Source organism: Heterocephalus glaber, unplaced genomic scaffold (assembly GCF_053883595.1).
Source record: "Heterocephalus glaber isolate CG9 unplaced genomic scaffold, H.glaber_assembly_v1.0 deba00000937, whole genome shotgun sequence".
In the NCBI taxonomy this organism is placed as follows: domain Eukaryota; kingdom Metazoa; phylum Chordata; class Mammalia; order Rodentia; family Bathyergidae; genus Heterocephalus; species Heterocephalus glaber.
This window is the reverse complement of record NW_028258173.1, coordinates 13708876-13721515: the sequence shown is the minus strand read 5'-3', so window position 1 is coordinate 13721515 and position 12640 is coordinate 13708876. Positions and strand designations below refer to the sequence as shown.

General features: G+C 38.8%; 1 protein-coding gene across 10 annotated transcripts in view; it reads left to right on the top strand.

The window, feature by feature from the left end:
• The window catches only part of Cep112 (centrosomal protein 112), a 655204-nt gene that overhangs the window by 479487 nt on the left and 163077 nt on the right, over nt 1-12640 (top strand). The window lies entirely within an intron of this gene.

Here is a 12640-nt window from a genome sequence, read left to right as displayed (position 1 = left end):
TTCCTGGCCAAGAAGTCAGGTACCCTTTTAAACATGTTTCCCATGAGCCACCTATGCCTCCACTGGGACACAAATTCTCAAGCTGCTAGCTTTCCAAGAAATAGTGTGCAGGAAAGTTAAAACCCCAAAGCTGGGGGAGAATGGGGAAAAAAGGATTTGAGTTTTTAAAATGTTTTCAAAGCAGTACTTTGTATTATGTAGCATCTGTAAAGTATACCTCATGTGCTGTGGGATGCCAAATGAGAATATGTACTTTCAAATATCTGCCTTTCATTAAGCATTCAGCTGGGAGGTAAAGCCTGGATCCAAAAGCTAGAGAGGAGAAACTGCTCATGAAAAGATAAAAATTAAGGATGGTGGTCATAATACAGTATTTCTGAAAATCAGCAAAGAAGTTTAAAAGCCTTTTTTTGTTCTGTTTCCAGTGTTTTTTTTTTTAATTCTTCTCTGTCTTCTGAGACTGGCTTGTTTTGTGTCTGTGCAATCATTATAGATTAAAGAGAGCACGTGCTGCTGTTGCTACCCATCCAGCCACTTGCCTGTGGCAGATGACATCCTCTAAAAGGCCAGTTTTTAAATTCATAGCAAAAACTTTTAAGCGTAATGTGGTTACAAGTCCTAAAATATACAGATTTTTTTTTAGCTGAGAAAATTATATTTCCCAATGATAGCCTAAGCATAAAGGTTAGCATTTTTCTAGAAATTTTTAAAACACAGAACATGTAAATATGAATTCCACTGCAGCTTAGAATGTCTTCAGGCTTGAATTGCTTACACCATTGTTTAGAGACAGCTGGCTTCTGAAAGTTCAAAATGTAGTTCTTACTTTAAAGGTTCTCGCAGTAATAAATAATTTCTAGAATCCAGACCTGCAAGTCCTATAACTTTCTTGCCCCAGTGTGTTCCTAGTAAGGTCCTCAGAGTCTCATCATACCCTGAAATGCTCTTTTACTTCTTCATGTGCTCTTACCAGTTTTCCTCTCATAGTCTTATAGTTCACCTCCCTCATGTCCATCATTACTCCCATATTTTGAATTGATTACACTATCAAAACTGATTTAGGGTCGCGGACCAGAGGAAGGGGCTTTTGGGCAGCCGTCCCTCCCGCTGCTCCTGGCCCAGAGGAAAGGGATTTTGGGCTACCATCTATCCCGCCACTCCTGGGCTCCTGGCCCAAAGGAGAGGCTTCTGGGCCGCTATCCCATTTCTTCCCACCCAGAGGAAGGGGCTTCCAGGCCACCATCCATCCTGCCACTCCCGGCCCCTGTCCCACCTCTCCCAGTTCAGAGGAAGTCAGCCTCATGGGCACAAAAAGCACCACCCCACCCCACCACTGGTCGAAATGAGAAGACACATAAATAAGTCTCAAAACCAGACGTCCAGATCACCTACAGCAACCCCAAAGGGAAATGAGATGGAACACTCTGATACTCAACCACCTGGACCCACTGAACTGGCAACAAAAGGGGATCTGGAAAAAATGAAATAAATAATTTCTCAGATAACAGCACAGATTGTGCTCATAGGGCAAGACATGATTAATAAATCTAGAGAGGAGCTGAGGAACAGGATGGAATCCCAACATAGGAAACAAATGGATACATAAAACATGCAAATAGATTTCCAGGAGATGAAAAACTCCATTGAAAGCCTACACAGCAGAATGAGCCAACGTGAGGAGAGAACTTCAGATATAGAAGGTATGATTGCAATTAATGATCAGGAAAAGAAAAATTGCTTCAAAATTGAAACGGACCATGAGAAATCAATCCAGCAGCTGCTAAACGATGCAAAGGAGAATAACATAAGACTGATTGGAGTCAATGAAGAAACAGGAGAGAGTGGAGATGACATAAAAAAACTTCACAGAAATAATGGCAGAAAACTTCCCAAGCAGGGGGAAAGAACTTGACGTACAGATAAGTGAGGCATATAGGACTCCAAATAGCCCTGATCAAAAAAAAAAAATCTACAAATAGGCATATAATTGTTAAAATTCCAGAAACTCAACAGAAGAACAAAGTTCTACAAGCAGTTAGAGAAAAGAAACAAATCACATACAAAGGAAAGCCCATCAGAATCACAGCAGACTTCTCAACACAAACCATCAAGGCAAGAAGAGCTTGGAGTGACATATTCCAAGCCCTAAAAGAAAACAGCCTCCAACCCAGATTGATGTACCCTGCAAAACTATCTTTCAAAATGGATGGAGAAATAAGATACTTTCATGACAAAGAGCACCTTAGGAACTTCATGAATACCAAACCAGCACTCCAAAAAATTTTACACAATATCCTAGGAACAGACATTGAGGATCACAACCCCAGGAAGCAAAGCAGAATGAACCCATCTCGCACAACAAGAAATTAAATGTAAAAGAGGAGAACCCAACAAAAAGAAAAAGTCATGGCAATGACAAGTCAATACGTTTCAGTTATAACCATCAACGTTAGTGGTCTCAATTCACCAATCAAAAGAAATAGACTGGCAGAATGGGTCAAGAAGCAAAATCCAACAATATGCTGCACACAAGAAACACACTTCATTCAAAAGGAAACTCATAGACTGAAAGTTAAAGGGTGGAAAACAATACTGCATGCAACAGGAACCCGAAAAAAAGCAGGAGTAGCCATCCTCTTGGCAGATCAAGTAGATTTCAAACCAACACAGATTAAGAGAGACAAACAAGGACACTACATCGTTCTAAAGGGAACAGTCCTACAGGAAGAGATGACAATCATATATATCTAGGTACAAAACACTAGTGCGCCCAACTATATAAAACAAATACTAACGGACATGAAAAGTCATATATGCACTAATACAATTGTAGTGGGGGACCTCAACACCCCACTGTCACAAATAGGTAGATAGATCAACTAGACAAAAAATAAGTAATGACATACTAGAACTCAATCGAACTCTTGAACAAATGAACTTAACAGATGTTTACAGAGTCTTCCACCCCACAAAATCAGAATACGCATTCTTCTCAGCTGCACATGGGTCATTCTCAAAAATACACCACATACTCACACATAGAACATGTTTAAGTAAGTGCAAAGGAATTGAAGTTATCCCGTGTTTTATCAGACAATGAAATTGCAATGAAATTGGAGATCCATAGCAAAAGAAACTGGAAAAATTTCATAAACACGTGGAAATTGAACAATACACTTCTGAATAACCAGTGGGTCACAGAGGAAATTAAAGAAATCAGACAGTTCCTTCAATTAAATGACAATGACAATACAACATATCGGAATCTATGGGACACAATGAAAGCAGTCTTACGAGGGAAATTCATAGCAGTGAATACGCATATTAGGAAAACAGAACGAGCCCAATTAAACAACCTGATGCTGAACCTCAAGCTTCTAGAAAAAGAAGAACAGGACGAACCCAAAGCTCATGCAAGGGAGGAAATTATAAAGATCAGAGGAGAAATCAATGCAATGGAGACTAAGAGAGCGATACAAAAAAATCAATGAAGCCAAGAGTTGGTTCTTCGAAAGAATCAACAAAATTGACAAACCTTTAGCCAACTTTGTCAGAAAAAGGAAAGAAAAGGCCCAAATCCATGCAATTAGGAAAGAAAATGGTGAAATTACAACAGACCCAGCAGAAATCCAGATCATCAATACCTACTTCCAGAACCTATACGCCAATAAGATGGACAACACAGAAGAAATGGACAGATTCCTAGATACATATGAATTACCAAAGTTGAACGAAGAAGACCTAAAAATTCTGAACAACCCAATATCAACCAATGAAATTGAAAAGGTAATTAAAAACTTACCACCTAAGAAAAGCCCAGGCCCTGATGGCTTCACTGCTGAATTCTACAAGACATTTAGAGAGGAACTGCTGCCACTACCGTTTAAACTCTTCAAGGAAATTGAAAGGGAAGCAATACTCCCAAATTCATTCCTGGAAGCAAGCATCACCTTGATCCCCAAAGCAGAGAAAGACCCAACTGAAAAAGAGAACTATAGGCCAATCTCACTAATGAACATAGATGCAAAAATCCTTAATAAGATACTGGCAAACAGAATGCAGAAGATCATCAAGAAGATCATACACCCTGATCAAGTGGGATTCATCCCATTAATGCAGGGATGGTTCAGTATACAACCATCAGTTAATGTAATACACTATATCAATAGAGCCAAGTACAAAAACCATATGGTTATCTCCATAGATGCAGAAAAAGCATTTGACAAAATCCAACATGCATTTATGATAAAAACCCTACAAAATATTGGAATAGATGGTCTCTACCTCAAACTGATAGAAGCCATCCATGAAAAACCCATAGCCAATATCATACTAAATGGTCAAAAACTGAAATCTTTCACACTAAAATCAGGAATAAGACAAGGATATCCACTATCACCACTCTTGTTCAATATAGTTCTGGAAACATTAGCCACGGCAATTAGACAAGAGAAAGAAATAAAAGGAATAAAGATAGGATATGAAGAAGTCAAATTGTCATTATTTGCAGATGACATGATACTCTATATAGAAGACCCCAAGAACTCCACCAAAAGTCTTCTAGACTTAATAACCAAATTCAGTCAAGTAGCCAGTTACAAGGTCAGCACACAAAAATCAATAGCTTTCCTCTACACCAATGACAGACTCCCTGAGAGAGAAATAGGGCAAATAATTCCTTTCACAATAGCATCCAAAAAACTGAAATACCTGGGAATCATCCTAATGAAAGAAATCAAAGACCTCTTCTCTGAAAACTATGGCACTCTGAAAAGAGAGATTGCAGCTCATATCAGAAAATGGACAGATATCCCCTGCTCCTGGGTAGGAAGGCTTAATATAGTGAAAATGACCATACTTCCAAAACTGCTATATAGATTTAATGCAATTCCAATTGAGATCCCAGCAGCATACTTCATAGACCTCAAGAAAACAATCCAAAAATTCATTTGGAACAAGAAGAGACCCCGAATAGCAAAAGCAATTCTAGGTAACAGAGACATGGCAGGGGGTATCACAATCCCCAACCTGCAACTATACTACAAAGCTACTGTGATAAAAACAGCATGGTACTGGCAAAGAAACAGACCTGAGGATCAGTGGAACAGATTAGAAGATGTAGAAACAACGCCAGACACACTCACCCATCTCATCTTTGACAAAGGAGCCAAACACCCTCACTGGAGGAAAGATAGCCTCTTTCATAAATGGTGCTGGAAAAATTGGGCTTCAACTTGCCAAAGATTAAAACTAGACCTATATCTCTCACCATGCACTAAACTAAAATCAAAATGGATTAAAGATCTAAATATTAAAATAGAAGCACTGAACTGGCTGGAACAGAGGTTAGGTAGAACCCTTGAAGACACTGGTGTAGGAAAAGATTTTATGAACAAAACCTCAGTTGCCCATGAACTAGCACAAACAGTCAACAAATGGGATCTCTTCTTATTAAAAGGCTTCTGCACAGCAAGAGAAACCACCAGCAGTGTGAAGAGACAACCTACAATGTGGGAAAAAATCTTCACCTGGTCTTCCTCAGACAAAGGTCTACTATCTCGAATCTATAAAGAACTTAAAAAGATCAGACCTCCCACATTTAAAGTCCCAATCGAAAAATGGGCATCTGAAATGAACAGACATTTCTCAGCCAAAGAAGTAGAAATAGCAAATAAATACATGAAAAAATGTTCAACATCATTGGTCATTCGAGAGATGCAAATGAAAACAATGCTGAGATTCCACTTCACTCCAGAAAGAATGACTGCTATCATGAAATCTACCAATAGCAAATGCTGGCGGGGCTGTGGGGAAAGAGGAACCCTGCTCCAGTGCTGGTGGGAGTGTAGACTGGTGCAAGCACTGTGGAAATCAGTATGGAGCTACCTCAAAGAACTAGGACTAGAAGTCCCATTTGACCCCGCTATTCCACTGCTGGGGATCTTCCCCAAAGAATTAGAAGAATCATACCACAGTGATATATGTGCACCCATGTTCATAGCAGCACTGTTTTTGATAGCTAAAACTTGGAAACAGTCCAAATGCCCATCAACTGGAGACTGGATAAAGAAAATGTGGTTTTTAAAAAATAAAATGGAGTACTACTCAGCTGTAAAAAATGAGAAATTAGAGACATATATAGCTAAATGGATGCACATTGAGGTGATACTCTTAAGTGAAATAAATAGGACACACATGTGTAAATACCAAATAGTTTCTCTGGTGTGAGAAAATGAAAGTGTAAATAAAGACTAAAAGGTATAATAGATAATGTGAAATAGGAAGAAAAGGGGCAAAGGGGAAGGAAGTGGGAGGGGTAGGGGAAAAGAAAAAAGTGAATGGAATTAATATGAGAAAGTGGAAAAATAGGAACAAAACCTTTGTAAATAGGGAGGGATGGAGGGGGTGAACGGGGGGCTGGGCAAGGGTGAAAAATAAGAACCAAGAGAGACTATGTAAAAGTGCAAATTTCCAATGATGAATGTCATTATATTTTATACCTAAAAATGTACCAATGATTAGAATGAATAGTCGATAATGCAAAATAAGAAGAAAAGGTCCAAAGGGGTAGGGGTAGTGGGAGGGGCAGGGGAAAGGAAAGAAGGGAAAGGAAAAATGGAAAAAATGGAAATAAAGTCTTTGTAAATAGGGAAGGGTGGAGGGGGTGAAGGGAAGGCTAGGAATGGGGAAAAAATAAGAACCAAGATGCATCATGTAAAGGTACAAGTTCCCAGTGAGAAATGTAAATATGTTGTATACCTAAAATGTACCAATAAAGGAATTAAGAAAAGAAACTGATTTAGGGAAAGATGTGCTTCTTGTGTCTCTTCTCTGAACACATATTCCAACAGAAATATTATTATAAGTGGTGGGTGAGTGTTACAGTATAATTACTGCAATATTAGAGACACAGAACGGTATGTAATCTCTTTTAAATTCAGTTCTTCAACTAAAATCAGACTTTGACTTGGCTCTGAGTAGCTCCTGCCCTAAACTACCTTCCCTTCTTAACTTTTCAGTACCAAATTCTTTAAAAAGAAGAATTCTGCTTGTGCCCTCTGCTTCCTCATCATGCATTCATTTCTGGTTCTTTGCTTTAATATCCTGTGCCCAGTTTGGTATTTGGCAAACAGTAAGCACTCAGTACATTTTTGTTGAATGAAGAAATAGATTTGGTGGGGCCGGGGATTTAGCTCGGTGGTTCTGCCGCCTGCCTTGCAAGCGCAAGGTGCCGAGTTCAATCCCCGGTACCAAAAAAAAAAAAAAAAAAAAAAAACCAAAGAAAAGAAATAGATTTGGTGTTTACATCTACCCATCATAAAACCACATTCTTAGAAATCATCAGCTTCCCCCTGCATATCATTAGTATTAGCAGCCACAGCAATGAGAGTAGTAGCAGCTGTTATTGGTGATGATGGTAAGGATGGTATCAGTCATAAATCCCCCAACTCCTCAAAACAGAATTCAATTCTGATGACTCTTCATTCTCCAGACTCCATGCCACACTTGAAAAGTCTGAATGCTACACCTACTGGCTCTTCTTTTCTCTTCAGGGGCCCTAAATATAAATTCTGTTCTGTGATGGCTTCCTCCCTGGTCTTTCTCTGTTAGCAAATTCATTCCTTCCTATCATTTCAACTCTAATTACTCTGCAAAAGAACTATAGCTTTGAACCCTGACCTTAGTTTCCCCACAAATGCCAAAATGAATAGGTACCTCTCTACAGATGATCTTTTGATTCTGGATAGAACTTGGTTCTACATTGAATTCAACCTGTTTTCTCCTACTTTTCTTACTGCTGGATTCTTGCCTCCTTTGTTCCTCCACCATAGCAGTTGTTTCTGTGCCTTACATTAATCCTTTCCTTTCTACTACCATTACCTTAATCAACTTTATACATACCACTTCTCACCTGGACTCATCCCATCCAAGCCCTTCTTGCTCCGTCTGGTCCAGCTCCTCTCTGTATTGCCCATGCAGATAAATGGGCCACTTGTCTATACAACCCTAACCCTATACATAGCTCCCCTACTCAGAAGCTTTCCACTGTTTCCCATGCCCCAGATAGCTCTTCTGACCCATGGGACCCTACATGAATCCTAAGTATCAACCAAAGTAGACAATTTTTGTTGTGTGACTATCCCATGTTTTTATATTTATAAAATGTTCATGATTCTGTTCCTTTTACCAGAATATAAGATTGCTGAATTTAGTGTTTCAGACGTGTCAATTTTATGTAATATGTATGATATAGTAGCAGAATGGGTTGCCAAAATAGAGGTAAAGATAAGATTTTTCAGAGGAGAGAAAATGAACTAATAGGATGGCTATGGACACTGATAGATGGTTAATGGAGACATGGAGATGATAAAGTTAGAAGAGCTGGGGAAAGGGAGACTAGGCCTGGCGTCACATTCTGAACTGACACATAAAGGGTCAAGAGTAAACTGCCAGCAGTATAGACTACTAGGGAGTGTTCATCTAAATCACCAATAATTATAGACATTTTGACACCATAGAGACCAAAAATAAGATCATAAATCATCTCATTTGTTGACCTTTTAACATTTTAATCAGTTATATCACCACAACCCAAAATAAATTAAACATAATAAACAATTAACTAATAATGTTACATATTTACATTGCAGCCAGAATTTATATACAGAAATACACATACATATGAAAAAGAGATATGCATATGTACATTTACACATGCATGTATGTCTCACAGGGCCATAATCTCTTGGGAAGCATCAAATCTTTTTCTGAAGAAAAGGTGAAGGATACTTGCATAATATAGGTGGGAGGCGTATTCGAGGTTTGGGGCCCAGATATGGTGACACACACCTGTAATCCCAGTTACTCTAGAAGGCTGAGGCAGGAGAATCACAGTTAAAAGGGCCAGGGATTTAACTCAGTGGTGTCACTGCCTGCCTTGCAAGCATAAGGTCCCCAGTTCAATCCCTGGTACCAAAAAACAAACAAACAAACAACAAAAAAATCCAGCCTGCAAAACTTAGTGAGACCGTGTTTCAAACATTTTTTAAGGGGCTAGGGTTAGAGCTCAGTTACAAAATGATCCTAGGTTCTATGTCCAGTATCATTTAAAAAAATGGTTTAGGGAGCTGACATTCAAAGGCACCTTTAGAAGAGTGGCCAAGAAAGTGTTAAGTACACATGAAAAGTAGACAGAATTAGAAAGAAGAGGCCTTTTAGGTGTTCTTTGGCCCATTAAAGATGAACTTACAGAAGAAGGAAAGTAAATTGTCTCAACACAGAAGGAAATAATAACTTTTAAAGCATATGAAAGACAAAAATGAACTATATTTGTGAAACACTTTAATTTTGCCATCACTTGAGTGTGTTTTGTAGGAACCAGTTTGAAGAACAACAATTTGGTATGCCTCTTAAATTCAAAAGTGTTCTTTAGATAGTATAGGTTTTTCCTAAAGTAACTATTTTTAGATTTTCCTATGTTTTTGTTTCTAAACTTAATGTAGTTTGTATCCTTTGCAATTTTGGACTTGTAGTTGCCCAGAATAAAAACAGCAATTTCAGAAGGCTATGTAATAATTTGAATTCTATCAGCAGGTTCTAATTGTCTGCATACCTGGTACGCCCTACACTACCACTATCTTCTAGAGAGCCAAGCTATCCTTACCTCTCATTTTACACATTTCCTGAAAGCCCCCAGAATACTTAGTTGTCATGTGTCATCTACTTACCTTACTTTAAAGCTTGGAAACCAAAAACACACCCAGGAAAAGTGAAAATGATTGATGTATGGAGATTATAGTGTGGTTTGTGCAGTTGGTGTACTATACTTTGAATATGTTCCCTTTTTATTTTGTGCTTTATGTTTGCCTTTCATATTTTTTATCCTCTGCTTTTTCCTCCCTGAACCAACATTAGTTAACCCTGCTTGGTATAGGTAATTTGGGGTGTAAACTTGCACTTCATTAGAGTTCTGTGCTCTCAATAAGCATAGCCCTGTGCCCTATCCAGCTCTTCCTTCCAAATGCCATCCACAGCACCCACCTCCGCAGAGGACAGACTTCTTCACATCTTCTCATCAAAAGTGAAAATTAAAGTAAGACCCAGACAGGTCTAACACAGCTTACTTTCTAGTACTATTTTGGTCACTATTTACATTTGCTGGTGAGAGAGCAGAAGGCTTTTTTTGTTGCTCAAAACCCTTTCAGAGTTCCACGGAACAGCAGAAATTACATGTTTGTCTAGGCCTTGCCAGTCAGATGGAAGAGGGCAGTACTGAAGCAGTGAGGATGGTGATGCGGATATCCCTGTCCTGTTTTATGTCATTTCTGAAAGCAGTTTTCATATGTCATATTTCAAAAGTACTTAGAACTATTCCTGTCTTAGATATAAGGACTATTAAACATTTCTTTCTCCAGGCTACTTTCCACCTGACTTATTAATACAAAATATTTCAATCTCCTTAGAGACCTAAAAAAAGCTGATAAGGAGGTGTTTATTTTTGTCTTACTCTTAATCTTCTATATATCATGTCAATGAATTATGGAAAAATTATCGTAATTCTCCCATGAGGGAAGGATCCATTAATTTCATTCCCTGATTTCCCACATTTCCAACCTCCCAAGAATTGCTCCAGTGAGCACAGTGGGCATCTGGCACCTGTTAAATGAGTGCAAGGTGGTAGTGAGTCTTTTCACACTGTGCTCTCAGATGTTGGTTTGAGGGTGGCATTGCCTTCTGATGAAACAAGGAAGGGCCCTAGGCGCATAGCACCAGACAGACTTTCTGATGCAAATTAAATGGAGCAGTAGATATCTCCAGCCTGTGGGGGAAAGTGGTAGTAGTGTTTTCTTTTTGTTTTGTTTCCTCCTTTATGTTTGCCAGAATGTTCAGTGAGCACACTACTTTGGTAATGGGGTGGGGGGGAGGTTAAGTGTTGTCATATGACTGTCAGATTATCAAAATGATACATGAATCATTTATTAACTTTCCCGTTGCTGGAACACAATACCTGACCTCCTCCCCAACTTAATGGAGGAAAGGTTTAATTTGGCTCATGGTTACAGTAGAAGCAGTCCATGATCACCTGGCTCCAAGGCAGAATCTTCATGGTGGAAGGGGATGGGGGAGCAAAGATGCTTAGTTCACTACAACTGGTAAGCAGAGCCCAAGATCAGTGCCAGAGATGAAGGAAACAGGGACCATATATAGTATCCAAGTCACACCTCCATGACCTACCAGACACTCCCAGAATTAGTGTACTTCACTAATCCCCTGGGCACTTCTTAATCCAGTCAAGTTGACATATCACAATTAACAGAGACAAAGAATAAAATGGAATCTGTTCACTCTGTCTGTAATCATGAATGAACTCCCAGGCCTCTTGTAATTCTCATACTTTATTGCTATTTGCCATTTTTGTGATTACAGCAAGGAAGAAAAGTAGGGGATAAAGATTTATGTTGAAAATGTTTTAACTCAGATATTAAATCCTGATGAATTTCCAAAAGCTTGAGAATCATAGTTTGGTCAGCACTACATGATTAGATGGCCCTATACAGAATTCCCATGAGAAAAATAATCATAAACATTTAACAAAAGAAAAATGCAATATAAAATTATATTGGTAAACACAGTCAACCATTTGTCATTGTCTAATTATGATAAAAATAATCATAACAATCTATTGAGGGTTTTATTGTGTACTAACAATTGTACATGGTACCACAGGATAAACAGTAATAAAATCAAATTAAAACAAAGAAATGGGACAATAAAATGAAACCAAAAATAGGGTTCATATGGTAAATGCTTGCTAAGAAAGCTAACAAAACTGCTGAAAATAAGCTCACACATTAGGTCTGGGATCCATAGCTGTTAAAGACAAGAGGAGATTGAATGTTATGGTTTACATCTAAAATGTCCTCTACAATTCTCATGTATTTAGTGGTGGGACTTTTGGAAGGTGATTGGATCATGAGGGTGCTATACTCAGTAGTGGATTAATCCATTGATAAGTTATGCCTGAGTGTGATATTCAGGAAGTGGGGCCTGGTTGGAGGTGAGTCACTTGGAGCCTGACCCAGAAGAGGGTCTCTGGTTCATCCCTTTCCTCTCTGCTTCCTCGTTAAACAGCTGCCTTTTCCCATGCTCTTCGGTCATGCTGTTTCTGCCTTGGAGTCAGCCAACCATGGAGTGAACCCACTGAAACTGGGAGCCAAATAAACCTCCCCTCCTTTAAGTTGCGATTGTGTGACAGGAAAGTGACTGATATATCCAATGAGTTTCAGTAGTTGTGTCTTTTTTTTTTTTTTTTTTTGGTAAGTAGTCGTGTCTTTAATAGAAATCAAATCAAGTTCATAAGAAAAGCACAGTTTTTCCTAGCACAGGAAGCTGAGAGAGATTTCAGCTATAGGACTCTCAGGGAAGGTATGTTAGGTAATGCTTCTCATATTTGAATGAGGTCATGTGTCACCTGGTATTCTCTGATGCTGTTTGTCTGGGTCAGGGGCCAAAATCTTAAGACTCCTGCTGGTTAACAGACCACACATTGAGCGACAAGGATGCATTCTATGCTTGGGAGTTAAAAATTATTCTGGATTTACTTAAGATTTTCAGCAGAGGAGGAGCCAAGTCAGTATTG